Here is a 26,063-nt window from a genome sequence, read left to right as displayed (position 1 = left end):
TTTGGTTGTTATTAGTGAGTATCATTGTGTGCTGATTGCAAACACTCAAGTGTTCAGAAGGGGAAATCAAGGATCCCAAATGGGGAAAAACAATACACAGGAGTCTAATATCCTTAAGAGGGTAAATTATCTTTTCCTTGAGGAAGCAGAAAATGTTAATGGCAAAGCCTGCCAAGACTTTTTCTAATAGAAGTAAATAAAGATGCAAAAGATCATTCCAGTCCTTTTATGTGCAATTATAATATATCACTTGTTCTCTTACTGATCTGTGCAATCCTGGTATGACAAACCAATCAACGCACTGTAGAATATTCCATTGGTTTTATGGCTGGTGAATCAGGAGAAAAGTTATTTTTAGTTTTAAAAAGAGCTGTAATGGAACAGGAATGAGCTGATAAGCGTGTGCCTTTCAGGAATCTTCCTGGGAGTTACTGGGGCTTGGCTTGTCATCGTATGTGAAGTCATACATACAATCAGTGCAGATTATTACCAAAGTGTCGCTGAGGACATAGAACTGTGCTGTGCCTGCCATGGGGTGCAGCTAGCTGACTGTTAACTATTGAAAGAATTTTAGATATGATAAACATATCAAGGTAGCCTTGCTGTATACACCGCAGTGGCAGGTACTTCGTAGGTCTCCCCACACACCAAATTAAAGATTATGTTTTGAATGGCTTCAGTTTATGCAGGTTCTGTAGCTGTTTTGGCAAGGCTGTGGCCAGGTTGTTTAGATACTCCTGTGCATCACTGACCCTGGATAGCTGAAACATCTTTTGGCAATTTTTGGTCAGATCTGATGTGCACCATGGCAATCAGGTGACTGTGTAACCCTCCTTTGGTGGTCCCTTCAGATATGTTTTGCCATGAGCGCAGGAAGTCCACAAGCAGGATAAGCAGAATTCCGAAGTGTAAGACAGTTACTTATTGGAGAAGACACACAAAAATAATCAGGATCAACACCCTATCAGGCTAAAAATTAGTTTGCTCACTGCTTTCTGTAAGACACAGAGAATCTTTGCCAGGTAGGTAGGGAGATACTTGTGAGCTGTGCTTCCTCTGAACTACAATGTGGGCCCTCTCGCCCCCTGGGGAGAGGAGACTACAGCAGGTACACAGGCCAGAGCAGCCCAAAGCCCAGGCTGCAGAGATGGAGTTTGAATTATGTTTGCACATATTAGTCCTGGGCCCAGAGCTCAAATTAATTGTGCTATGTTCATGAGACTATTGTTGTGTGTAAGTTCTCCCAGGAGTGTGTGCTGGGTCTACCACCAGCTGGATGGCTGGTGCAGCAGGTTAAGATGACTTGTTTAATGTAAATTAAAGCTCCAATTTGCTACTGTAACAAAAGTCTACCTTATATGGAGCAAAGTGGCAGAGCTTGTAAGGTAGGCCGTATTCTTGCTCCACTAAAATGGTTTCCTGTGTCTCTATCATAAGATGACAGTGATCTCTTCCTGACCATGGAAAGTTTGCAGGGGTTACTGGTAATAAGATTTGCTCAGTAGGTTTGTTTGTTGTTTTTTTTTTGTTTGTTTATTTTTGTTTGTTTTCACAATAGCTTAATAAGCTTCTTCCCCATCTTACCCCATGAAGCCATGGGCAAGCTTTGCCATCTCGAATGCTGACTAATGATGGGCTGAAACAAACAACCCCAAAATCTAATTGTGCCATGAGATTTAGATTTTAATGATAAGAAGTGGGCTTTTGACTAAATTTCCATCAGCTAAATGGAATAATGCTGTGTATTACCAACAGTTATTTAACTTTGCTGCCAGGGCCTCTTAGTCTTGTGTCAGATAATGCAAAATCTTGTGACCCTGGTAGGCTTCTGAAACAAGAGAGCAAGGAGTCAGTGAACTAAATGGAAAGAGCTTAAGGGAAGGGACAGAACAATATGACAAGCATTTATGAAGCAGAAATTCTCCTGAAGAGGTTGTTAATGTTAGAAAACCTCTCTCTGTTCTCAGAGGGGTTGTACAAATGTTCATACTAGTTGCTCGTCTGTTTTGATTCCTAAAAGCTGTTTAACCATGAAGTCTGGGGACTAGAAGCGTTATGTGTTGCATTGTTCTCTGGAACACTTTCCCAAAGATGTATTTCTTTTGTATTACAAAGAATTGCTGTAAGTAAGAGAAGCTCTGGAGTTCATGTGCATGCTCTGGAGTTGCTTTGCTCTGAGGACAGTGTAAAGGAACAAAGGTCAGGCTGAAGCACACCTTGTCTCTTCTGGAAATATATGTAATGGTTGTAACTCAGATAAAAAAATGCAAAGAGTACTGCAGCTTCTTTTTCTCTGAAGGAGTCATGCAAGGTACTTTTTAAAGTGTAAGTAGGATTTGGCTTGCTCTGAAGTGAATGGTAAGATATCCAATGATTTCAAAGGGAACATGGTTTTGTAGTATGCAGAGCTTTGCAGGACAGGATTTGGTGATTTAGACTTAACTGGGATTTTATTTTAGTTCTTTTAAAACATGTAAAACATCCAAATGCAGAGGAAACAAAAAAGGGAAAGAAGAATCAGTAATGGTGGGGGTTGTGATGTGCTCAGCCTCATGCTGATAAGCAAGATAAATTCCCTCTTCAGCAAATTGGGCACAACATATTCCCTCACTATACAACTAATGATTGAGATACCATGCTGTAAATATGGTCTTTTATACTCTTGCATTAGATGAGGAGGTTTCCCTCATAGTCCTCCAGATGCAGAGCTTTTTGAAGGCAGGCTGTCACATCCTGCAGTGAAGGAGCTAAGGTAAATAGAGTGTGAGGTTAACCAGGGGTCCAAGAAGGCTACTTGGTGACACCAAGGCAAGTCATTGTAACTTCTGGGTAAGACAGGAAGTTTTGGTGTCAGGGCATCATGAAAAAGCAGGAAAAAAAAGGACCATGCTAGCTCATGGGCAGGTAGACTCAGGGATGCCAAAAAGCCCAGCTCTGCTGGCCCATCAGAGCACCCTCAGCAAGTGATGGTGAAGGGAGCTCTGGCTGGTGGAAGGAAAGAGACATTTTGGTGATTGGGTTCATCTCCTCCCTTGCTTCAGTAGCATCTCTCATCTTTCGTCTTGATGGCTATGTCAAAAGTAGGAACGTGTGAGAGGTGTAAAGAAATGTGAGGAAAATACCTGTACCCTGCCAGCCGAGCTAACCTCTGGGTGATGCTGATGATCATCCAAGTAACAGCAAGTAGCTCTTCTGTCATGTGACAGTGATGAAGCAGGAGGCTTCCTGGGATGATGCTCCTCTGGTGTGTCCAAGGTACATCCTTGCCTCATCTTCTTTCATTTCAGAAGCACATGAGAAATGTTGTGTTCAACTATGTCTAAAATGATTAATATGTGCTAAATACAGTATACCAGGTCTGAAACGTTAGTTTGCAGCACAACCTGAAACCAAGTTGAATCACTGTGAGAATTTAACCTAACCCAAGTAAAAACCTTTCAGGCTTATGTAGAGTTTTCTTGTCTCATACTGTGAATATTCACTGTGAATATTTAGAGGAACTGTAACCCATTGGAGGTTCCCATAAGCACGCTTCTGGCCATGATGTATTTTCCCTGAGAAATGCTAAAACCTGTGTTTTTCAAATCAGGTTCTTATGGCAGATTTTAAAATTCACATTTGAGTGCCTTATATACATTTCCTAATTCTAACTTGCTTTTGTAAAAGGCCATCACTTGAGAAAAACAGAAGCTAATTAAATAAGGTGTACAAATGTGGATTTAGGTGGCAAATTTTAGGCAATACTGGGTAAATAAACATTCTTAAAGCATTACATGATTTTGAACTATATAAAAAAGTAATGCCATAAACAAGTTTAGACTTATTAGCCTAATAATACCAGAGTGGTACCTTTCTAAAATCTCCTTATGTAACCACCTAGGAAGAGTACTGCTTCTTCCTTGCCCATAACCTCATGGCTAAAATCACCAGTATGACATCATTAGTTGAGAATGATATAGCTCTTTGTATTAATGGTGATCCATATGAAGGGCACTGTTACCAGAAGGGTAGATAATTGCATGTGTTTCGTGGCATTATATAAACACAAACAAATACTCTTTGGCTACTGAACTGCTATCAAGTGTGTATCATTAGATTATGCAATGTTTATAAGATCACCACAAATACCAATTAGTATGGGTGATGAAGTGGACATTTTCTGTGGAACAGTGTTTGCCACCCCTATTCACAATCTATAATGGTCTAATCAGTCAGTCTGAAGTGCTGTGCATAAAGGAGCAGATCCTGGTTCTGTTTCAATGAGTTTATACTGTTTTCAAAGAGAGTTGCACAGATCTATCACAGTTAATGGAGCTATACCAATTTACACTGGTTAAGAACTAGTAAATGCTATTTAGGAGAAATTAGTACTTTTAAAGTTCTTCTGCTGTTCTCCTGTCACTGGATTAAAGTTTCATGGTATAAGAATGGCAGCCATGAACACCTAAGTTAAGGTCAGATGATGGCCAGAAGAGCAGATGTACAGTTGTTGGCAATTTCACTGGTTCATCTCCAAATATGATTTCCAGATGTACTCCCTTTGCTTTAATTCTTCCAAGAACTATTTGGAGAAGTTTTAAAAATATTTTATTGTCTTAGTTTTTATGACTCTAGTTGATAAAAACAGTCCGTCTTTACCAAGCATACATTGTAATATCCGACTACTTTGTGGCAAAGTGCTGTGGTTTTATTTTTATTGTATTTTCTAAAATTAGTATAAACCATAGAAACTGAAAAAGCTTCTTGGGAAAGGGGGTGATAAAGATAAAAGAGAGCAGCATTTAGTTTTCTCCCCAACCAGTTCCAAATGTGCCACTGTGCCTATTACATCCCATAAACACCAGGGCAAAAGCACCAGCTGCTCATTACTCTCGGAGGAAATGCTATTTCCTCTCATTTTGGCACAAACTACCCCCCAAAAGGAAAACAGTCCTAGTGAGCTGCAGCTAAACGTGAAGTCTTTGTAATGGTGTTATATATAAACGAAGTGATGTGATATGTTTCTCCTGACAGACAATCCCTGTAAAAATATAAAATAAAAAGATGCACTAAACCAAAGAGCGTAAAAGGTGTTTGCATTTGAAATTGTTTCTGGAAGGATTTTCCACTAGCTCAACCATAACTGTTAGTCATTGGGTGGCTGGATAAAGACAGGCAGGGAACTAAGCACCTTTAATATGTTAATGCCACTCTGAGGTCTCCTGCTAATGCCAGTTAGAGTGCAATATCTATTAAAAAAAATAAAACCAGCTGAAAAACACTCTTCACTGCTTTACATTAAATGGGAGGCATATTGAAACATCATTAATATTTGAGATGTGCTTTGATTTAAAACACTCATTAGTGCTTCCCAAGTATTGGAAAGCAAACCAGAGGGAGAGTCAGCACTCTTAAGTGAGGACTCCTGAGGGTCCTTGAGTTGTTGCTCATCCAAACACTAGCCTAGAGCAGCTAGAATCCATCCCACACCGGTATAATCCATTTTTATTAGATAAATGAAAAGGTGAATTTTCTATTTTTTTTTTTGTTTTTCAAGGACCACAGCTGCTGCCTGCTTCTTCTGTAGTTGAATGCAACTCCCCATGACTGTCTTCACCGTCCCCTCTTTTCCCAGCTTGGACTGCCCAGGTGCATCTGAAATACAGGTTTGGAAAGAAAAAGAGAAAATCCAGTGGTTTCACTGGTGCCAGATGATAAATAGAAGAGATTGGCAGTTGCTCTTGAAAGGGTCAGGGTGTAAAAGATGGAAACCAAGAAAGGTATATCAATGAAAGGTCTTTTATAGGACAATCTGTATGTGGATTTGGGAGAAAAGGCAGTAAAGTGACTAAGGGGGTGAACAGCAACTGGGAAGGAAAGGCCAAAAATCAAATACAATGGACTATATCTTGAGAGGTATCTGCATGGCACTTAAATATTGTTCTAAGACATGGGTGGACACTAGAAAGTAAACCGCAAACCATCCTCTCCCCACTCCCCCCCTCAATGTTAAATCAAATGAACAGGTTGAACCAATTTGTAGAAGAATTTCAGACACAGTTTGCTGCCTTTCTATATTAGGAGGAGGGAAAAGTAAATCCAAAAGTCAAATTGCAGTAGTTACTAGCTAATAATCTGAGTAACCCATCTAAAAGGTTGTGAAAACATAGCAGATGCCAGTAGGATTGAAATTAAAGCACATTCAACTCAGAATGCAAATAGTTGCGAGACCATAAGATTTCCCTGAAGCTCTGGCAAACATTTGTCTGGATTGATATTTTGGGCACTGATCTGCGTAGCATCTGATTGTGAGCTCAATATGAGCAGTGCAGAAAGGCAGATTTTTTACTGAAGAAAAAAAGGCTGCCTATTGCCTTCTGTGAGGCTGAGACACGACTTATAAAAGGCCTTATGGTGCATTTCCTCGCTTTCAGTTGGTGGGTGGAGCCTCCAGCCCCAATTTCCAGCCCCAGGGAGCTTTGCAGCACAGCGTGGCATAGTGAGGGTGTGTTCTCCAGCATTTCTGTCTGCCAAACACATCCCTTAGAGGACAGTGCCAGAGGCCCTCGGTCAGGCCAGTAGCTAATGTAAACCAGAATAATCCCAATTCCTGTCAGCCTTGAAGTAGTACTCTGCCAAAACACATATTGGCTTTTGGTTTTGGAGCTGCCAGAGAAATAGTGGAAAATTTTGGTACTTTGCTAATTCTGCTTTTCTTTTTTCCTTCCTCAATTGGTAGCACACCAATGAAAGACTGGAATGAGTCCAGCACCTTATTTTTGAATGGTAGTGCAGAGGTATCTTCCATTTTTGGTAGTCATAAAGATGTGGGTTAAAAAGTTGTTGTGAATTGTGACCTAGAACAATCATCTCTGCTAGCTAGTGGGTACAGTGAGCATGAGCACATTTTAGTGATTGGGTGCATGTGTGTACTTCTACCTGCATGACAGTCCTTCAAACAGTGTTTTACAGAAGCATCTGGGCATCAGACATGATCCTGATTCCCTGTCATTTTGCTGCTGCTCATTGCAGACTTAGATTAGACTACAAAAAATTGTTTTCACTTTGAAAAGAGTCTTGTCCCTTCTAATTAGAAATATAATAGTATAAATAACAATTTTCTGTTGCCTTGGTGTTTAGAATGTGTTCATATCAGATAGACAACTGAATCTTTATTCACAGAATTTAAACTACTAGAGCTTGGTGACTTATTTTTCTTATTGTAGTCTCTGAAAAGGTGCTGAATTTTCATAAAAATAGTTCACGTAGTTTAAAAAAAAATGACTTGTTTTTTAAAAACTGTTAAAAATAGTTAGCTTTTAAAATTTGAATAAAGATTAAAATGAGTTAAACCCTGAAAATTTCTTTGAAAAAAATCAGAATTTTATCAGTATTGTAGGGTACAGTTTTTTGCAAAAATGAAAATGTCATGAGATATTAGTTTTAAAGACTTTTATTAAAAGGCTTGGATTAAAAACTGAGCCTGTGTGCACTGCTAATTACCCATGTACCATGGTGTCTATTGCAATTTGTGTCAAAGCCAGTCAAACATCCAGGAACATCGGTCTTATTGCCCGAGTACATAAGACTAAAGATGCAGGGAGTTAAATTTTCCTTTCTGAGGCAAGATAGCATTTCTTAGTGCTGAAATCCACTGACATGGAAAGACAGAGATGCTTTCATTGCAGCTAATGGCAGTGTACCTATCCTGTGAGTAATTACCAGTCTCCAGTCTTTGGTGCTTCTCTGCTCATGAGACTAATGTTTATTCAGAACAATAAATATAAGGTCTATGACACTTTTAAAGTAATGTTCAGATGTGTCTGTGTAACCATGGATGAGTGGTGCTAGTAGTTTTATGCTTTAGTAAACATATTTGACTCTCTGAGTGCTCCAGGGACAGTAGTGGAGTGTGGCAGATGCCGGAGAAGCTGTAATGATTTGCAATTTTGGATGAACTTGTGGTAATGGGGAATGTAATGACAAGGTAGGGGTATCAGCTTTCATAAGCTTCATTTTCTGCCTCATACAGAATATTAATGATTCATTTAGCATTGATCTGTACATATCTGGAGCACAGATTTGTATCTATAATCTAAGAGACTGGTTAATTTTTATACCCTCATGCTAAGTAAATCTTACTAGTGCTCACAGCTGTCTCTGTGTAGTTAATGACCCTGAATAAATTCCATTATAATTCCTGGATACTGCAAAGGATTTTCATAGGAGCTGACACCCTGCCCACCACCAGCCAGCAGCCCAGGTGTAAACTAGCAGTCTAGCCCCTAGGCTGAGTATCTTCCACAAGGCGTTGAACATTATGCGCTATCAGATACTTCAAATGGGACTTTAATGCATGCAGCCTCCCAGAGACAGGGCTACTTTTATCTCAGTCCTGTACAAACCTCATGCACATCTTTAAGTTTATCTATATAAGAATCTCTGTGAAAGTCAACATTGCTCATCATATACATAGTGCTTAGCTTGTTTTCTAAACATCTTCAGGTTCTGTGTTTTCAATTTCAGCCAGGTGAGAAGAATTTATTCTCTATGGGTGATGCTTTTAAACTTTGTACTGACTTGCGAAAGAGAAAGTATTTTTACCTGAAGTAATAATTTCATCTGTTCTGAGCAATGAAGTGCCAAATGTAGTGGGTGGGGATAAATTAATTTTTGCTTATTTTCTTTGTCACAGGAGAATGGGAACATTTTTGAAGGGGGCTACTTAGTGCATTTTTGAATACAAGTTAAAGAATTGTTTCTTTATTTGAAATTATAGATACTTAACAATCAGACACAGTAAAGTAAGAAAATGACTGTGGCTTTGGGGAAACAGGTTTCTGACCAATAAGAATAAACCTGGTACTGATAGAATGGAAGATCTGTATTTAATCAATTTGATCAAATTTAACCTTTACAAAATTGGGCTTTGCCAGCATAAGTCATGCATGCACCTGCTGTGCAAAAGGTGGAAATCTTCTGTATCTAGGAGACTACAGCCAGCTAATCAACTTTAACAGTATATTATTTTCCTGTTTTAAAAATTTTTCTTATCTAAATCCTAGGGACTGACTAACAAGAACACAGAGTACCTGTGGTGCCTTTTGATTTACAAGATTCTAGGCTCAGTCCATGACTCAAATTTATCTTGTTCATAAAGGCATGAGCAATGTGAAATTTAGAGTAGCTATCACAAAAGTGTAATAAAAGAAGTAGCTGAAATTTTCAATTTAGTGATGGGATTAAAATGAAATAAATATCAGAATAGTGACTATAAAATAACAAAAGGAATTATAAACATTTCCTTTTGTGTTGCATAAGAATAGTCCTTGTCAGGTGCTACAACTGTCCTTGGGACCAGGTTTAGATCAAATTCATACTGTCTAGCACCCGACTCTACAGCAGGAACTGCTGATGTCAGTGTCACCATCTGTAAAGCAAGAAGTTATACAATGGAATTGAAGATGTAGAAACTGGCTTTTCATTATTTCAAAATGTTTTCCCATCTAGAATCACTATCATAGTGACTCCACTTTAGTGGAAGTACTGTGTCTGTTTTTCCTATCTGAACCAGGGAATCTTCAAGATTTGCATTATAATGAAGATGGACTGGGGTAGCAGTTCCATAATGGTTATTGAAGCCATGTGTAGTACATATAATACTGATATAAGTCAATAGCATCCTCTTATTATACTCAGAAACCATGAATTTTTACAAAAAGCTCAATAAGAAGCTCAAAAGTAGATAGACGTAATCCCCACTATGTTTTTCATCATAATTTTAGTGACAATCCATACTAATCCTTAAATGTAACTGTCCTGGGTTTAGCAGGCTTCAACTGCTGCCAGCCCAGCACCGCTCACTGGGAGTGAGTGCACGAGCTGTCTGGCTGGGTTTAAACCGTGACAGCAACTGAGGACAAAATAAGAAGAGGAAATCAAATTTTCATCTAGGACCTTTTAAAATGAAAAAATTATTTAGGCAGCTCAAAATTACACAAGTAACTCGGCTAGCATGATTATTCATAGGTGGTGAGTCAGGAAGCAACTTTAGGCAACATGGATAACTTTGCTTTACCCTGGGATTGCAGAGAAGAGAGACTTACTATTGTAATATGTCTCACTGGAGAATTCCCTTTCACGCTTTGGACTGGTTTTGCTGGCTGTGTAGACAAATCTGTCTTTTGTTTGTTCCTCATGGAACAGCCTCCAAGCAATTAAATGAAAGCAATTTCATTTACTGTTTCCCAATTCACTAGAGTATCGGTATTTTTCATGTAATGTTCATGTCCTTTACTGGCTCATGAATATATACCGCAATGCTTTATAAAAGCAGTAGAGAAATTCCTCTATTTGATCTAAGTGGATAAATGATGTGTTCACTAGATAAAATTACAGTTCTGATTTATCACAGGTTTACCTAAGTTTACCCTTAAATTCACTGCTTCTGTTTTTGCCTGTGTGGCCCTGCTTGGGAGATTCTAAAACATACAGAGAGAAAAATACAGTACAGACCTTTTTTTAATTCAGACGAATTTATCACTCTTTTAGTCAGAACCTAAAAACTGACGTGTGAACACATTAGGAACTTTTTCTCCTGCACTTTTCATGTTACTAGGGCTATAAAGAACATATTAAATGATGGAATTCCTCTGATATTCCAGAAGCATGTCCCAACAGTCTTACAGAAAATCTATTCTCATGGGTTTTCAAAGAAAATAACCTGATCCAGATATACATTCAAACTCTGAGAATGAATACAGAATGAAACAGTGCTTCCTTGGTTCATCTTATGGGAGTTTATGCTCAGTTTGAACCAGCATGAGTCATTTAGAAGTTCAATATTAAAGCAAAATAGAGAACTTGAGATAGTTCATTTTTCTTCTTGGGAGCTTTCTATCTAAAAGTTCCTAATAAATTGCTTCAGAAGGCTTTGGAGTTCCTATATGAAAGATACACATACAAATGTCAGGATTAGTGTGGAACAGTTTCGGGGCTTGGTTTTGCCTGGCAAGTGCTTCTTTCCGCTTCCTCCCAGCTTTTTCACTGTGAGAATATAAATATTTGGAAAACAACAGGTGCTTGAGTAGTTTTGGGGCTTTTGTTTTTATTTTTTTTTTTTTATTATTATTCCATGGGAAACCAGCTACAGTGGGTTTTTTTGCTTGTTTTAGTTTTGTGGTTTGTTTTTTTTTCCCCCCTCACAAACAGAACCAATCTTAAAGCCACTGTCTGCCCTGAATAAATCAAAGAAAATAGGAAGATGTCTTGGGGCTTACAGTAACATCCTGAAGCTAATTTCCTTAATGCCAATATAAATATATTGGTAATATATTTATGGTCTATCATTAATATCCTTGGCGGAATGTAACAAGATAAGGGTAAACAATAGAAAAATGAGATAGATATACTGGTAGTCTGATCTAATTGCCGTCAAAACCAGGGAGTGAAGAAACAATTCACAGACTGTGTGGAAAAGCAGGTATCTGAAGATAATATCTTTGAAGGGGGAAGAAGTTTGTCAGTGAAGTATCACTGAAACAAAAGATCTATAGGGCTCTTATTTTTACTTCAATTATAGCCTATAGTAGAGATGAATCAAGAATGCCATATTACCTCTTCCATGATATTTTTTTAGATTTCTCATTTTCCTTTGTAAACAGAGCTGCTGCTAGTCACAATAAAACAAAGGTATTTCCTAATGATTAAATTTTGTTTAGTGTTCAGAGTCAGCGAGTGCACAGTACAGCAACGTGTGATCATTGTGCAACAGTTGGAACATATCTTGCTGTTGCTGTGTCTTCCTCACGATTACCATCAAAATGCTGTGTTGGCAAAAACAGCTCACAACGCCTGTGCTGTCATGTTGGGAGAGGTGATTTACCATAAACTACAGCTTTCTTACCTCTCCATTAGAATATTCCTCTATTAAAAGTCCGTCTTTCATAAACCCAGCGTTTTTAATAGGATGCTTTTGACCTTACACTTTGATTTTTGTTCTGGGTGTGCAGGCCTATAGGAGCTGAGCAGAGAACCTGTAGCACCCTCCAGCCTCTTTCTGGGAAGCCCTGGCCAGAGTTCTGAGGGTAGTTGTAGATCCGTTAACTTTCAGTTTGAGGATTTGGTGGAATCACCTGTTTATCCTATGATCCTATATTATTTAGATCAAATCATCAGTATTTCAGAGTTTTCTATAGTATTCCATTAGTTTCAGAATTTTGATATTGCATTTTTTATCTATCTTTAAATTAAAGGCAAAATTCATAGTGCCCACTGGAATAGGAATTCTGGGTGCAAACCAGATCAACTACAAAGGTGGTATTATTGCCTATATATATTATTGAGAAAAGTGAGATGTTTGCCATTCTCTGTGCTAATTAAAGTTTTTTCATTCATGCATGGTAGATTCAGCATTATTACTATCCTTGCTTGGCACTGTAGTAAAGAGTGCGTTATTGCTGATCAAATGACCGATTTACAATTTGTAAAATAATTTATAAAACAGTTAAGATCTCTTGAGCCTGAAGCCTGACTTTAGAAATAACTTTTATTTAACTACAAAAGCTGTGTACTTTTGAGGTGGGAAAATTCTGAAATTCTTACTAAATTTAATTATAAAAAGACATGTTTTTTCTCATTCAGCTGTCCTGTAAGAGTATTTTAGTGATCTATGTTACTATCAGGAGAACCGATAGCAATAGCATAATAAAATTCACGAGACTGGTTTGAGTAAATTTTTAGGCCATGCAGAAATGGTAGAATGCTAAGCAGACAAAATAGGTTAAAGCATTAGCTAATGGATGACTGCATGCAATATCTATATACATTTTAGGTGTCATTTTGGGTACGCAGAAACCTGTGGAACAAACAGATCAAAGCAATTGAGGCAGCAGTTTTGAAAAGACGTTTCACTAGAAGAATTTGACAGTTTTACACTGTCATTTTTAATTATGTTTTAGCAGAGTGAGTTTATATTTAATTTTTGAAAATATTATTTATTAATCTAGTATTAGATTTGCATCATTGGCTCACCATTGCATATGGTGAGCCGGCTTTACTTTAAAATGAAAATTAAAAAATTCTATTTGGATTATCTTTTTAAAAGATTCTTTTTCTTCACATAGATTCTTCTTGTTTCCACTCTGTCTAAACTGATGTGGTGAGGTAAAAAGCTCATTTCTTTCCAAATGAATATATAATTATGCTAGTACTAAAACAGTTAACTGGATAGCTGATATTTACAAAAATCTTCAAATGTAATGACTTCAAGTTCTTTGTTGAATATTCATTAAGTATCCTTTTCTCATAGGGCTTATAAATCCTATGAAATGCAATACATACACACTTTAAAATTTGACAGAAAATACTCATATTTCTAAGATAAAGGTTTTTTTCTTCTTTAAGCACTCTCTCAAATCATATATAATCAGGAACATTGGCAACACTGCTGCTCAGAGAAGGACAGAGTGAACATCAAGAAATCCAAATGAATTCAATCCCATTAAATGTAATGGTGTGGTAAATCTCACTATACCATCTGCTGTAGAAGGCTGAGACACTATTGGAATTCCACATCTTATTTACATAGCAGATAAGAATGTGTTGGGAGATTTATACTGCGAATGAATACCCAGAGACAAAACTAAGTTTCTCGTCTGTTCACATCTGGGGAACATCTACATCTGTAGAGCATTATACAAAAACTACTGTAAGTTAGCCTTTCTGTGAAAGACCCTGCCACTTCATTCCAACATTACCCATTAAAGTAAAAAAGAACAAAACCCCAAACCAACAGAAAACAGTGGAAGCGTTCCTGGAAACATTGGTGGGAGCAGAGCTACTTCATCAAAAGAAAACATAACCTTCCCTAAATTAGTACATATTTCTGAAGGAATTAGCATTGAACATTGCAACGGATAGGTTGTATCATATTTAAAACATCTGTTCAGAAAACACCCTGTGGCAAAACATTAAGGAAAATATGCCACAGATTTATTTTTTCCCTCTCTTGAAAATTCAGATTGACACTCTTAGTTTTAACAAGATCATAACTTTCATTTACTTAATACTGAAATAGAGCTGAGCTTCAGCCCAGTTTTGAACCAGATGATACCACAGGTGTATCTTGCACAATATATGAACTGTAGAGAAACAAAACGCTGCACAGTAGCGTCCACCTGATATGCTCCTCGTTATTCATTACATTTAATAAATCTTGAGCTTCCTTGGGAATGGCATGTCCTTTGTGTACATTGATTGTAAAACCCATCACTTGTCAATTCAGTTAAACATTAAAGTTCTAATACATCAAAAGTGCATAGGGGAGCTGACCTGGGCTAAGAAAGCATTTTATGCAGGAATATTAATAGAGTTCTGCAGCTGCCTCATGTACTTCAGATTGGAAACCTCTGAACCAAAGCCAATTGACACTAACATATTTGGAAAGGAAGATGCTTTTAAATTACCTCCTTTCCATTTAATCAGACAAGCAACCTCTGAATCCCAAGCCGTAGGTGAATGTTTAAGAGAACATTCTTTATATAGTTAGCTGAACCATGCCCAAGAGCACCCACTGACAGCTTTCCTATTACCAGAAGGACAATGAATCATATGAACTTTGCTGACACACATGCTATAATAATTGCTACATTTTCTTTTAGAATATATCCTTGGGCTCACTTTTGGCCTCACCTTAAAGGTGACAGCTTGTAAGCTACATAACATAGCCTGCCACTAAATCATCAATAACTGTTCATAAAATATCCTGTAATAATTTAGCAGTGCATTGGTACTGATCCTAATGGAATCGGACATCAGCAGTTATACTATTTCTTCCATGGATTCTGGATACTTCTACTGAACATTTGTTAAAACAGTTGTTCATCTACAGTGTACGTATTCCTGCCAAGCTTCATGAAAATATTTTTAGTCATTATTTTTTAACATCAATTCACAGTAGAAGTTTGTCTTTTCTGTTTGGAACTCACTCTGGTGCTATATAGACATCATTGTTTCATAAACCATACATAGTTATGTACATTAAAATAGACACATTTGCATTCCTTTCAGGTTAACAGCCAAATTTTTGCAACAGCTTTCCAAGCAGGAACACGGAAACAAGAAAAAGATCTTGTTTTTTCTATGTTCCAGTCCTATTCATCTTTTCAAAAATATACCTTAACAATCCACATTCATGTCCACTTGATTTTTCTCCAGTGAATGCTCTAAAGCAGATTTCTGGGAAGTACTAGCACATTTTAGATGGTAATGCAATGCTAATATTAATCATCATTATTAATATATGTACTGTTCCATTGGAATAGCTTCTGTTCAAAAAAAAAAATCTTATTGGAACAATATGGTCATTGCTTTTTCCTTAATCATGGTAAACATTTGTCAGTAGAGCTGGTGACAATAATTTCATCAGAGATTTATAAAAGATTTTTGTCAGTATTTGGAAAATGTGGCCCGTCTTGTCCTGGGTTTCCTTCCACTTCATTTTTTTTCAATTTGCAGAGCCTTGTGGGTTTGTGATATCGCCTGCAGGTATTACCAAACCTGGCACATGGAGGTAGAAACAACTTTGCCACTCCTTGCAGGCTGTGGCTTTGGAGGTCGGGAGTACCCTGAGCTCATCCTGCCTGGCTCATCTGGATGTCGCCGAGGAAGGTCAGATGCCACAGGGGGAGTTGCAGGAATGACAGTCTCAGGGTATGAATGAGTGTCACCAAAGCTAGAAAAGGAGATGTGAAAGTCGACTTATCAGATGCATTTGGCTGAATTAATTGCTTGCTACAGTACTTATCTGCACCTGGTTTAACCAGCAAAGTTCTATCCCTTTTAGCTGGGCTACTTGTGCAAGGTTCTACACTGAAGGCTTCTGTGATTCTGTCTAAACAGGATCATAGAATCTACTAGGTTGGAAAAGACCTTTAAGATTGTCAAGTCCAACCATTAATCAGAGCTCATGTGTCCAGGAGCAGGGCACAGGGGACAGAAAGCCCTTCCATGGGCTGCCCCAGGAGCTCACACTGCATCCAGTCTGGGCTTCTGCTGTCGGCACAGTGCACAGCTAGCAGGCAAGCTGGTCTGGGCAAACATCCATCCATCCCCTGCTCCAGGTCCTGGCAAGTGTGGAGGCTACCTCCAGCTCAGCTTTGCAGGCCATGTATGTAGCTGCGGATGTAGGTAGATGTAAGTAATGTTTACATTATAATTCCATCCAATCATTCTGAGGCTTGAGACTTTCACAATTTCAATTTGAGAAAAAGTTTCCTTTTTCTCCTTCATCTCCTTGGAAGGTCCTCCAAGAAAGATCTCCCTGATGTCTTTCTTGATCTCTCCAAATGTAAGGTTGCCACAAAAGCTCCAGTATCCATCAGTGTTTTACCAGACATTCAGGAGTTTTTGATTTCCTGAGCCTACATCCTGCCCACTCAGAGAACTTTTCCAGACTGTGACAACTCTCATAGCAACAGCAATTTCCTCTGTCCCTTGTCACTAGACCTGTTATCTTCAACTCTCTGGCTCTTTCATTTTCTCCTCCCCACACTGTCTTTTCTCCTGTGTGTGCGTTTTGTCACCATCTTTCTTTGAACAAATGCATGTATAAATAAATATGTGTAAAAACATGTATGAGTAAAGTATCATGGTAACTGCAAGACTTGAATGTGACTTCTTTTTTCTAACTCTTCATATTGTTTATTTGCTTACGCTTTTTGCTTATGTTGTTTCATACTAACATCTTGATTTATTGGGCAATGCTATTCAAATAAAAATGGACATATCCCATGCAAATGTAATTCTTATGTTCACCTGAGCTATTACTTATTTCCTTAGCCAAAAGTAAGAGAAACTGTTTAGTTGTCTTTAAAGAACATGTTGAGTCCTAGTGAACGTTAGGCAGCCGATAAATACAGGGGTCATAAAGCCCCTCCAAGAGGCAACGTCTTTTTGCCATCGAAGAGATATGTCATTGCCATTATGGGCAAGGGTTGCAAAGACTACCTAAGCATTATATAGTTTTCTGCTTTATTTCTATGATATAAACTTAGGTCTTTTTTTAATTTTTTTTTTTTTAAATAAGGATTTATATCCATTTTATGCAATCTTTCTTTTTTTTTTTTTTGTCTACAGAGTACCTACAATATATGCAGTTATCTTTTTGATAGAGGTTGTTTTGAACTCAATCTGATGTTGAATATTTTAATGTTTTGTGATAATATCTACTATCTCTCCATTTCACATATTTTGTAATGTTTTCATAACACCCTCCTTATGCAATTGCAAGTCTTTCTCAAAACAACTGTTTACTTTGCAGGAGGGAAACTGGCTTTGTAGCTTTTAGTTCCTCTAATACAAACATGAAATAATCAGATACAATACAATAATAGAGGTAGTGCAGAGAGTAACACTGAATACACTACAGATCCTGTGTAAAGACCTTACTGTAAGAAAGGAAGAGAAGCAGACAACCAACAGGAAAATGTTTATTCAGCCATAATATATATTTTCTATATCTTTCTCTTTTCTCTTAATTTAGTTTGCAAATAATTATGTACGAAATGACTTATCACACTTCTATCTTTGCTGTCAGTTACAACAAAGACCTTAACAGTTGGCTGGCTTCTGGCTAATCATTACAGAAAATACACGCTAATGAATATTATTTTGTATCTGTACAATCAGGAAATAATGGTCAGTAGTCAAAATACTGAAGTTCTCCAAAAAATATGTAAGAGAATGTAGATATAAAAGTGTATTTATGCTTTCTAAACAGATTTTTTTGCTTTTTCTTTTCTCATAGCACTGGAAAAATGACAAAAAGTTTTTTGATAAGCCTGTGTGCAAAGCAGTGAACCATAACTCAAACCTAGACAAAAACCAAAGCTGGAATCCATTATAAGTTCAAGCTGTATTCATTCATAGATTTTATTTATCGTTTTCATGCTTCTAAATATCCTTCTCCACATGCAAATCAATACTTTTTGCTTTAGGTCAGCTAGAGAATGGCCTGGTTTATGCTTGTTCCCACCCCTCTGGGGTTATGGAAATAAGACAGAAAATCCCATTTTCTATTTTTGTGGTTGCAAAAATATATTGTTATAGAATTCTGCTTTTTCAGCATTATTCTTCCAGAATGAAAGGAGGTTGGGTGGCCAGCTGTGGGTGGTGCAGGTGGCCATAGGCTACTGCTGAAGTACAGCCTCAAGACCATAACATTTATAGCTCCATCCACCCCATAAGTGTGGTTGGCTATCTTCAAAGAGAAAAATAGTATCAGATTTTGTAAGACAGATTGAATACTCTCAAGTGTTGTACATGTGTTCCAATTGCTAAATGTCACTAGAGATGCCTACCAGTCAAGACACTATCAGATGACCATGGAACAGCCAATATGCTTATTCTGCTCTGGAATATTTCAAGCTTGAAAAGCTATTTTTTAAAATAGAAAACATAAATCCTCCAAAGCTGATGCTGAGCATAATCTTCCTTCTGAAATTAAACAAAAGGTACTCTTGTCTTCTTTATAGTCTCCATTGTAAAGAGAGGATCCCAATGAGGACAGTGATTTTGGCTCAGAAATACCAGTGTAGAGTAATAAAAATGTATTCTACCATGTGGAATATTTTTATATAGGCATTGTTCCACAGACTTTCAAATGTTTTGTATGCCTGTGAAAAATACAATGCCCTGCTCTACCTAGCCAAGAAGCACAAGACTCCATCTTATTGACTGAGGGATGTCAGCAGTAAGCATATTAATACTTATTCACACATACAGTGTTTTTCTTATGGCAGTCTGACATTAACTACCCTGGGGAAAATCTTAGGGTATTCCTAGTGAAATGGCACAAAATAAATCTAATTTTTAATGGAAGCTTAGATCTCTCCAGAGCCCTTTTTTCGTCCTGAGGTTTTAGCCATGCAGGATGGAGCCCATTAAACAGAAGAGCAGTGAAACAATGCTGCAGAACAGCACATGTTTACTCATTAATGAGAAGTTCTATTATAAAACTGGACATTTCTTGCGGGGTGGAATCTTTTCATTCTTGGTTTTGGAGAAAGGTGTGGGGGGGGAGACAGCAGAAGGAGAGGAGGAGGAATCCTTTAATTGTTAGAGCAGGTTTTAAACTGACAAGCCTCAAAGGCAGAATACTGACTCTTTGATCTTAAAAGGGTTGTAAAAGGATGGTTTCACTTGTGTTTATTCAAATATTTGCAGGTAAACGCTGATAATCTAAACTGAGTCAAAGCTGCAGAATTTAGCATAAGCAGTTTGCATATCAAGAGCCTCAAATACCAATTCAGAGATCTTAAATGTTGTCAAAAACTAATCATAACTTGATATTAACTTGGGGCTTTCCTATGTATGGAAGTCTGTGCTCAGGAAATGGAATCATTCATTGGCAACCAATAGTCTAACAGATGTGCTTCAGCCACACAGAGAGGACTGTGTGGTAGCAGTAGCTACATGCAGTCACATACCTGGTGGTTTGGGGCATATCAAGAGCAAGAGGGCAACCTGTCAGGGCAGAGAAGAGCTGATCTGATACGCTGTGCATCCTCACCACCAGCCATTATCCACTGGAGACATTCTTTGGAAACAGCCTGTAGCTGATCCTAGTTAATAGCTGAGAGAACTGCTTCTAGTGAGTGCTCTTGTAGACAACTTGCATTTTGCTGTTTCTGGGCCAAGTTGTTAATTCTTGAATTACTGGATTCTTGACAAGTTTTTTGCTATTTGTAATTATTTGTATTTCAAGTAAAGGTATCACAGTTTCTAAATTACTTGATTGTCTTCAAAATCTATTTTTAGCACTTAGTTTCTGCTACTCATCTTACAGCTAATGATTTCTTGGCATAATTTGGTGCCTGTTAGTTGACTGAAGGAATGTACATCCTGCATGAGCACTGTGTGACCTGTTTGGAAGTACAGATCCTTCATACTTCCTTTCCAAAAGTCAACAAAAACGATCCCTGTTTTGGAGGTCTACTGTTGCACAAATGCTGTGCACTGATGAAAAGATACTATTAATTAGCACTTATCAAGTCAGATCATGTTTACTGCCCAACTTAATAATGTAAAATAAAAAGTTTCAGGCTCATGATTCCCTTGAGGAAGTGTTTAGGACATCATCATGTACAAAATAGACTTAGGAAATCATTTCAATTTGTGCAAAAATTTGCAAACTGCGCCTTTTAGTCTGACCTGATATCTCATTGTGTGGGAAGAGTAGCTGATTACAGTGCTACAGAGATAGGTCAGAACTTCTATTGTACATTTCTGTGCATTGCCCATTTGCTTCTTACAGGGACAAAAGAGATCTGTATGACTAAGGCCCGTTCTGGGCACTAGAAATATATTAATGACAGGCTCCCACATAAGGAAAAATTAGCAACAGGCATCTGGCTTTTTCACCTAGTCATTGCTTACTCAATTCCCTCTTCAGCTGTTTGTCATGTACAAGATCTTTCTACTTTGATTGCCGCAGGGTGGCGTGTGCAAAGTTTGAGCTTGTGACATTACAGGTTTTTCTTCAGGGAATAAAAATTGTGTGTTATCAATCAATACAGGAACTTAGTAAATCGTAGATGGTGAGTGTAAGTTTCAGTTCTCTATAACTTGGTCTCCATGAAAAGTAAATAAATGTCTTCCAGATCATGGGTGTTGGGCTAAGATTTGCATAGGAAATTAGGCATTGAATAGGAAATTAGCTACCTTTTTAAAGACCTAAGTCTTAAGAAGCATGATTAGAGTTGTATTTATATCTAATGTTCTGAGTTAAAGTTTGCTGCTAGTACAGTCACATTAAGCCATAATTGTATTTGAAATTATTTAGAATAAGAAGACCTTTGAGTAAAGAGTAGGCTCTTTTTAGTTCAGTAATTCAAGAAAAAAAGTAATTGTTGGACAGGGTAGGAAAGCAATTTTTAAGAGTTTGTGGAAATTCTCCCTCCGATTAGAAGAGGAGACTAAAATTATTTTATCTGAAGGAAGGTCTGCCAGCACTGGGAGAAGCCAGAGTGCTAACAGAAGCACTCAGCACTTACCTAACACCAGCCCTGCCCTCTGATGACGGTACTAAATTCCGACATTCAGAAAAACTTCTCTGCTGGTGTTACCATAGTTCCCTGAGCTCAGCACCTGCAATCCAGCTGCCTCCCCACTGCGATGACTCATTGACATTTCAGCACTCCACTTCGTCCACCTTATTGACTCTCCAGCTTCCTGCCTTATTGCTTTATTCTCTGGTTCTCTGCACACTTTTCTGAGTCCATCCTACCCATCTTTTAGTAGTTAGATGTCCACAGCTCATCTGACTCCAAATTTTTCATTTGCCTTATAGGATGTCTTACTATAGCTTTCCCACTGCTCTCCCCATACCTCTTTTCTTCCTTCCCAGCTCTTGTCCACAGAACACACCTAGAGTGGTTTGAATATCTGGATGTTACCCCAAGTTATTATTCTTGCAAACACAATATTAAGTAGTCAGCAAGTAGTCATAGCTGGTCATTAACAACAGTCAGTGTAACCCTGTTCCTGTCTGACCTTTCATTTTCTTTTCCTTCTTTTTTTTTTTTTTTTGAGTGTTTTCTTCTTGCAAAACCTAACACAGACTTCCAAAGTAGAATTAATCTGGTGTATGATTTAAGTAAGATCAGATTCTGGGTGGAAGTGTCTTCACAGTAGTAGGAAGACTATTAGATATTACATGCGATTAATTTATATCAATGAGAGTGACTAGTTATAATGCAGTAGCTTGTTTTGTTTCTTGCTAATAAGGAATTGTAGGCTTAATACATGCCTATATAAGAATATGATCTTTTGACAGATTATTTTACATATCACAGTATAGTAAATTTTATTTCAGCTGCAGTGTAATTCTGTATTCCATTAAGTTCCATCTGTGAAATACCCAAAATCTCAATTTCTAATACTTTAAGAATTCTGAACACCTCAAGAAATTCTGCTCATGAGTCTTAATGACAGTTCTTGGACTAAATACAAATGTGTGAAGAATATGAATAGCCACTTGCTGGCTGTTCAGTCTCACTAAATGTAAGTGAATTTATCATGATATGGACCTTGGAAGATTTAGTCCCATGTACCAAGTCTTGGGGGATTTCAACAAAATCTTAGGCTTTTGATCCTGCTGGTGAATGATCATCTTAAATACATAAGTAATTCAACTGACTTATCTGGGACTGCTCAAGCCCCTAAACTTGATAGCACAGTTGTAGGATCATGGCCTTAACATGGGGGAGAAATACTTCTGTGCGGATTTATTTCAGTTCGGAAGTATTGTAATTATAAGTCCTTGTGAATGAAACTAAGACTGTATCACCAGGTTTATGGCATTGCTTCACTTTACAGTCACTGTCATAAACCTCAGATTAGTATGGTTCCACTGTGTATACTTTGCACATTCTTTCCTAAGAATAAGTTTATGATAAGCTATTTTCTCTCTTTTTTCCATAACAGTTTTTGTTACATGATTTCCAAATTTTAATGCCTAATATGATCTTTGAAAAGCTATAAACTTTTAACAGACTTTAACCATAAAGTGAGTGAATAAATTGCCAGGGAGCCTATGGTTTGATCCCAGGAAATCCTGATTAATAGCCTTTAGTGTTTTTTCAGACCACCCGGAATACATTGTGAAAAACAGTTGAGTCATTTTATGGCCATTTAGACTGTAATTCAAGCTACTAAATTTATAACATTTTTTTTTAAACTCTAAATGAAGACATAAGTATTTATATTTATTCATATAAGAGCATATGCTGAACACATTTCTTGCTCTGTTTAGTTTAGTCTTGCAAATGTGTAATTCTATATTTTTGCTAACAACATAAAATCTATTTAGGATATAAAAAGAGCCTAATCCAAACTTGCTGTAATTAATGAGAAAGTTATTGTATTCATAATATTCCTATTGAATTTCATTGATCAGAACTTGTACATTTAAAAGTGGAACTAATTTTCATGCATGTTTTAGGAACCTTCTCAATAACATTTTTCAGAGGAAGTGGAAAATGTAAAATAATTTTGCAAGATAATTTGTCAGGTAATCCTTTTTCTCTTTATTTAATGTGTGGTTTATTAAAACTGTTTTAAGAACATGGTAGATGCATTTTATTCTTTGTTAGTTGTAATATCAATCAAAAGAAAGGTATACTTACTGTTGTTTTAAATCTTGACATTACTAGTCAAGGTCAAAGCATAGAGATAACTGGGTCATTTTGGCTTAATAACTTGGGAATCTTTGGTGCTGATCACCTTACAGAAACAATTCCTTCATAGACTATATTTCCAGAAACTTGAATGGGTGTTGATTCTGAAATGGGTCTGGACAAAGGTGGTCAAATATGGCCTGTGGTACGAAACTGCTCTGTCTATATAGAAGAGGTTTTCATCTACATGTGCTGTGTTCATGTGCACATACAGAGAGGCTGGATTTTTTCTTATTAAACATGGGATTCTTTTGATCATAGAATTAACAATAATAACATAGATGTAAAAGAAAAGAAACAATCTTCTACAATGCTACTACAGAAAGCTGGTTATTGAAAAATAATTTTCATATTGTGCAAAATTTAACAAATTCCATTGAGCATTAAAGAAAACATATATAAACCTCTGATAGTTAAGTAGCTGAAATAGAATATATTTGCATTGTCTTTGCAATATGCTCAGATTTGCTTCTATTTTCAAGTAGAAATAAATGATTTTCCACATAATAGAAAATTGAGTTTAGTATTTCTAAAATGCTCCTAACATAGAGAAAGGAACCACATTCTAATACTAGTGCTTATCGCAGCATTTAAGGCATCACCATCCCCCCTCAAGCTTTCTATTCTTAAATAGAAAAGGAAAAATCGTATTGTTTTCCTAGGTTCACTTTGCCTCTAGTGATTGATGTAGAATTTTACTGCCATCCAATGGCAAGGACCTATTATAGCCTAAGTAAATGCCTAATGGTTTTTGATCAAATTGCAGCCTAGGGAATTTAACTTATGTAGTACACTTAGAACTTACATCAATACATCTCTGTTCGTTACACAGTGAGAAAGAAATATGACTACAGTTTCAATTTATTCTGTTTCTTAATTCAATTTTACCCTGAATTACTAATATTGTGGTACATAATTACCTAAATGAATAAATCAACCTAAGCTACTCACTAAAAAGAACATTAGTGTATAATATTAATTTTTGTGTGTACCTTGTCATGTTGGTTTAAAAGATCCCTTTCTTTACAGTTAAGAGCTTTTTCCTAGTTGGCAGAATATCTTTTTGCTAAAATATTCTTCTCTCTTTTCCTTATCATGTCTGGAGACTTTGCAGTTATTGTGCACTAAAGAACTGCTTTATGACTCTTGAATGTGTTATAGGTGTTTTTTGTGCATTTTTTTTTTCCTTTTTACTCACACACAAACTCCTTAGAAAGACAACTGCTTAAAGCTATGATCTGGAATATATGGATTTTGGTATACTTTTATTCTCTATGCTTTTCAGATTGAGCTTTGACTGGCTGTTCAAACTAACAGTCATTTTTTGGGGTTCTAAGAAGCAGTCTAGCATTAACACTTTTTTTTTCAAGTATTTATTTTAGAGGGGAAAAAATATAGATACATCTAAAGGAAACAACTTCAGATGGGCAAGGACATTGAGCAAAGCCTCCATCTTGTACTGCAAACAAAAAATTGCCAAAATTAGTGTCTGATAAAGAAAAAAGTCCTATCATAATTGAGGAAAATCTAAATTTAGAATAAAAGTAAAAATAAGTAACACAGGAAAAGAATACGCTGTTATTTCTATTGTTTCATTCTAGCTGTAAGACACCTCATGTACTATCACTTCATTAGGATTGATCTCTGCTGTCTGCTAAAGCAAATGGACACACTTCCAGTGACATAAAAGAGACCTAAACCATGTCCCAGTCATACATTTGTATCTGCTGCATGGATGACTACATGTTGTCCCAAGTGTATTTCAATTCAAACATTTGTAAAAACATTTTTTTGGCTTCTCACAAAGATGCAACCAGTGAATATCTACTTTAAGCACCACAACATTTAGGAACACTTTGTTAAATGTTCTGTTGATCTGTTGCCATTATTTAAATTCTTTTTAGCAGCTCTGTCCACAATCACTGACTGTAAACATAGCTGTACAGAAAGATTAATCTTTGATTAAACTGCATCATTAACCTGGAGCACTCTACAGCCTCTAAAATTATTGGAGATCAAAAAAGAAACAGAATATAGCACAAAGTCCCAGAAGACTCCAACATATGCCTTATTTATCTATGCCTTAGACAAATTCTACAGCTACAAAAACAATTACAAAATGAAAACTTTCCTTCTATAACTGAAATACATTGATGCTAATAATAACAAAGTGTTTGGGGTTCATGTGCAGAGAAATGAGCAGAATGAGTAAAACCATCAATATTAAAATGGATATGTGTATGCTATTTGCTACTTTGGCGCTTTAATTCTAAAAAGATGGGTGCAATAGAAAAGTACACAGAGAAAATGAGAATCATAGAAAGTAAGATATTGGTATTATTGTATTTTTTTCTGTAATTAATATCAGGACACCACAACTGCACTTGGAAAACACAGCTCACTTCTCGTATTGCTATATTAGTAATTGACTGGAAAATGAGTGAAAATTTTCTCTACACTTTCACATTTGAAAATTGAAGTTTTATGCAATGTTGATGTTCATAATCTTTAAAACTGGTAGAAAATAGGTGTAGGTTGTCAGGGTATCTCGACATGCAGATATGTTTGGTTTCCTCCCTCAGAATTTAGATTGTCTAAGAGCACCAGTCTCAGAAAAGCAGTGTAGGTGGGTACAGCGCATGGGTTCCTTCTAGGGAATATCCCTTTATTGTTAGCTAAGTGGCTAACTCATTTTTGAAAATGTTCTTATTGCTATAGTTCTGAATGTTTTTCCAATATGTGCTTATGTAAATTTATCAAGTGAAATCCGTTTTAAATTAATTTGTGCAGTTTTAATACTCCAAGTCAATATGTCTTTCACAAAGTAGATACTTTCTTCTGTTCCTC

The 26,063-nt window shown here is 36.9% G+C and overlaps 1 long non-coding RNA gene across 1 annotated transcript in view; it reads left to right on the top strand.

Annotated features, from left to right (window-relative positions):
* Nucleotides 1–25,466, top strand: part of LOC133222062 (uncharacterized) — a 56,070-nt gene extending 30,604 nt beyond the window's left edge. Inside the window, exons 2-3 of the long non-coding RNA XR_009728172.1 lie at nt 22,982–23,050; nt 24,818–25,466. This is a non-coding gene — a long non-coding RNA (uncharacterized LOC133222062). The remainder of the gene's footprint in view (nt 1–22,981; nt 23,051–24,817) is intronic.
* The last annotated feature ends 597 nt before the right edge of the window (nt 25,467–26,063 follow it).

Source organism: Neopsephotus bourkii, unplaced genomic scaffold (assembly GCF_033783945.1).
Source record: "Neopsephotus bourkii isolate Nb327-2 ecotype Australia unplaced genomic scaffold, CSIRO-AGI_Nbou_v1 NB_1574, whole genome shotgun sequence".
Taxonomy (NCBI): Eukaryota; Metazoa; Chordata; class Aves; order Psittaciformes; family Psittacidae; genus Neopsephotus; species Neopsephotus bourkii.
Note: the sequence above shows the minus strand (reverse complement) of the source record. Positions and strands in the feature narration are given on the sequence as shown.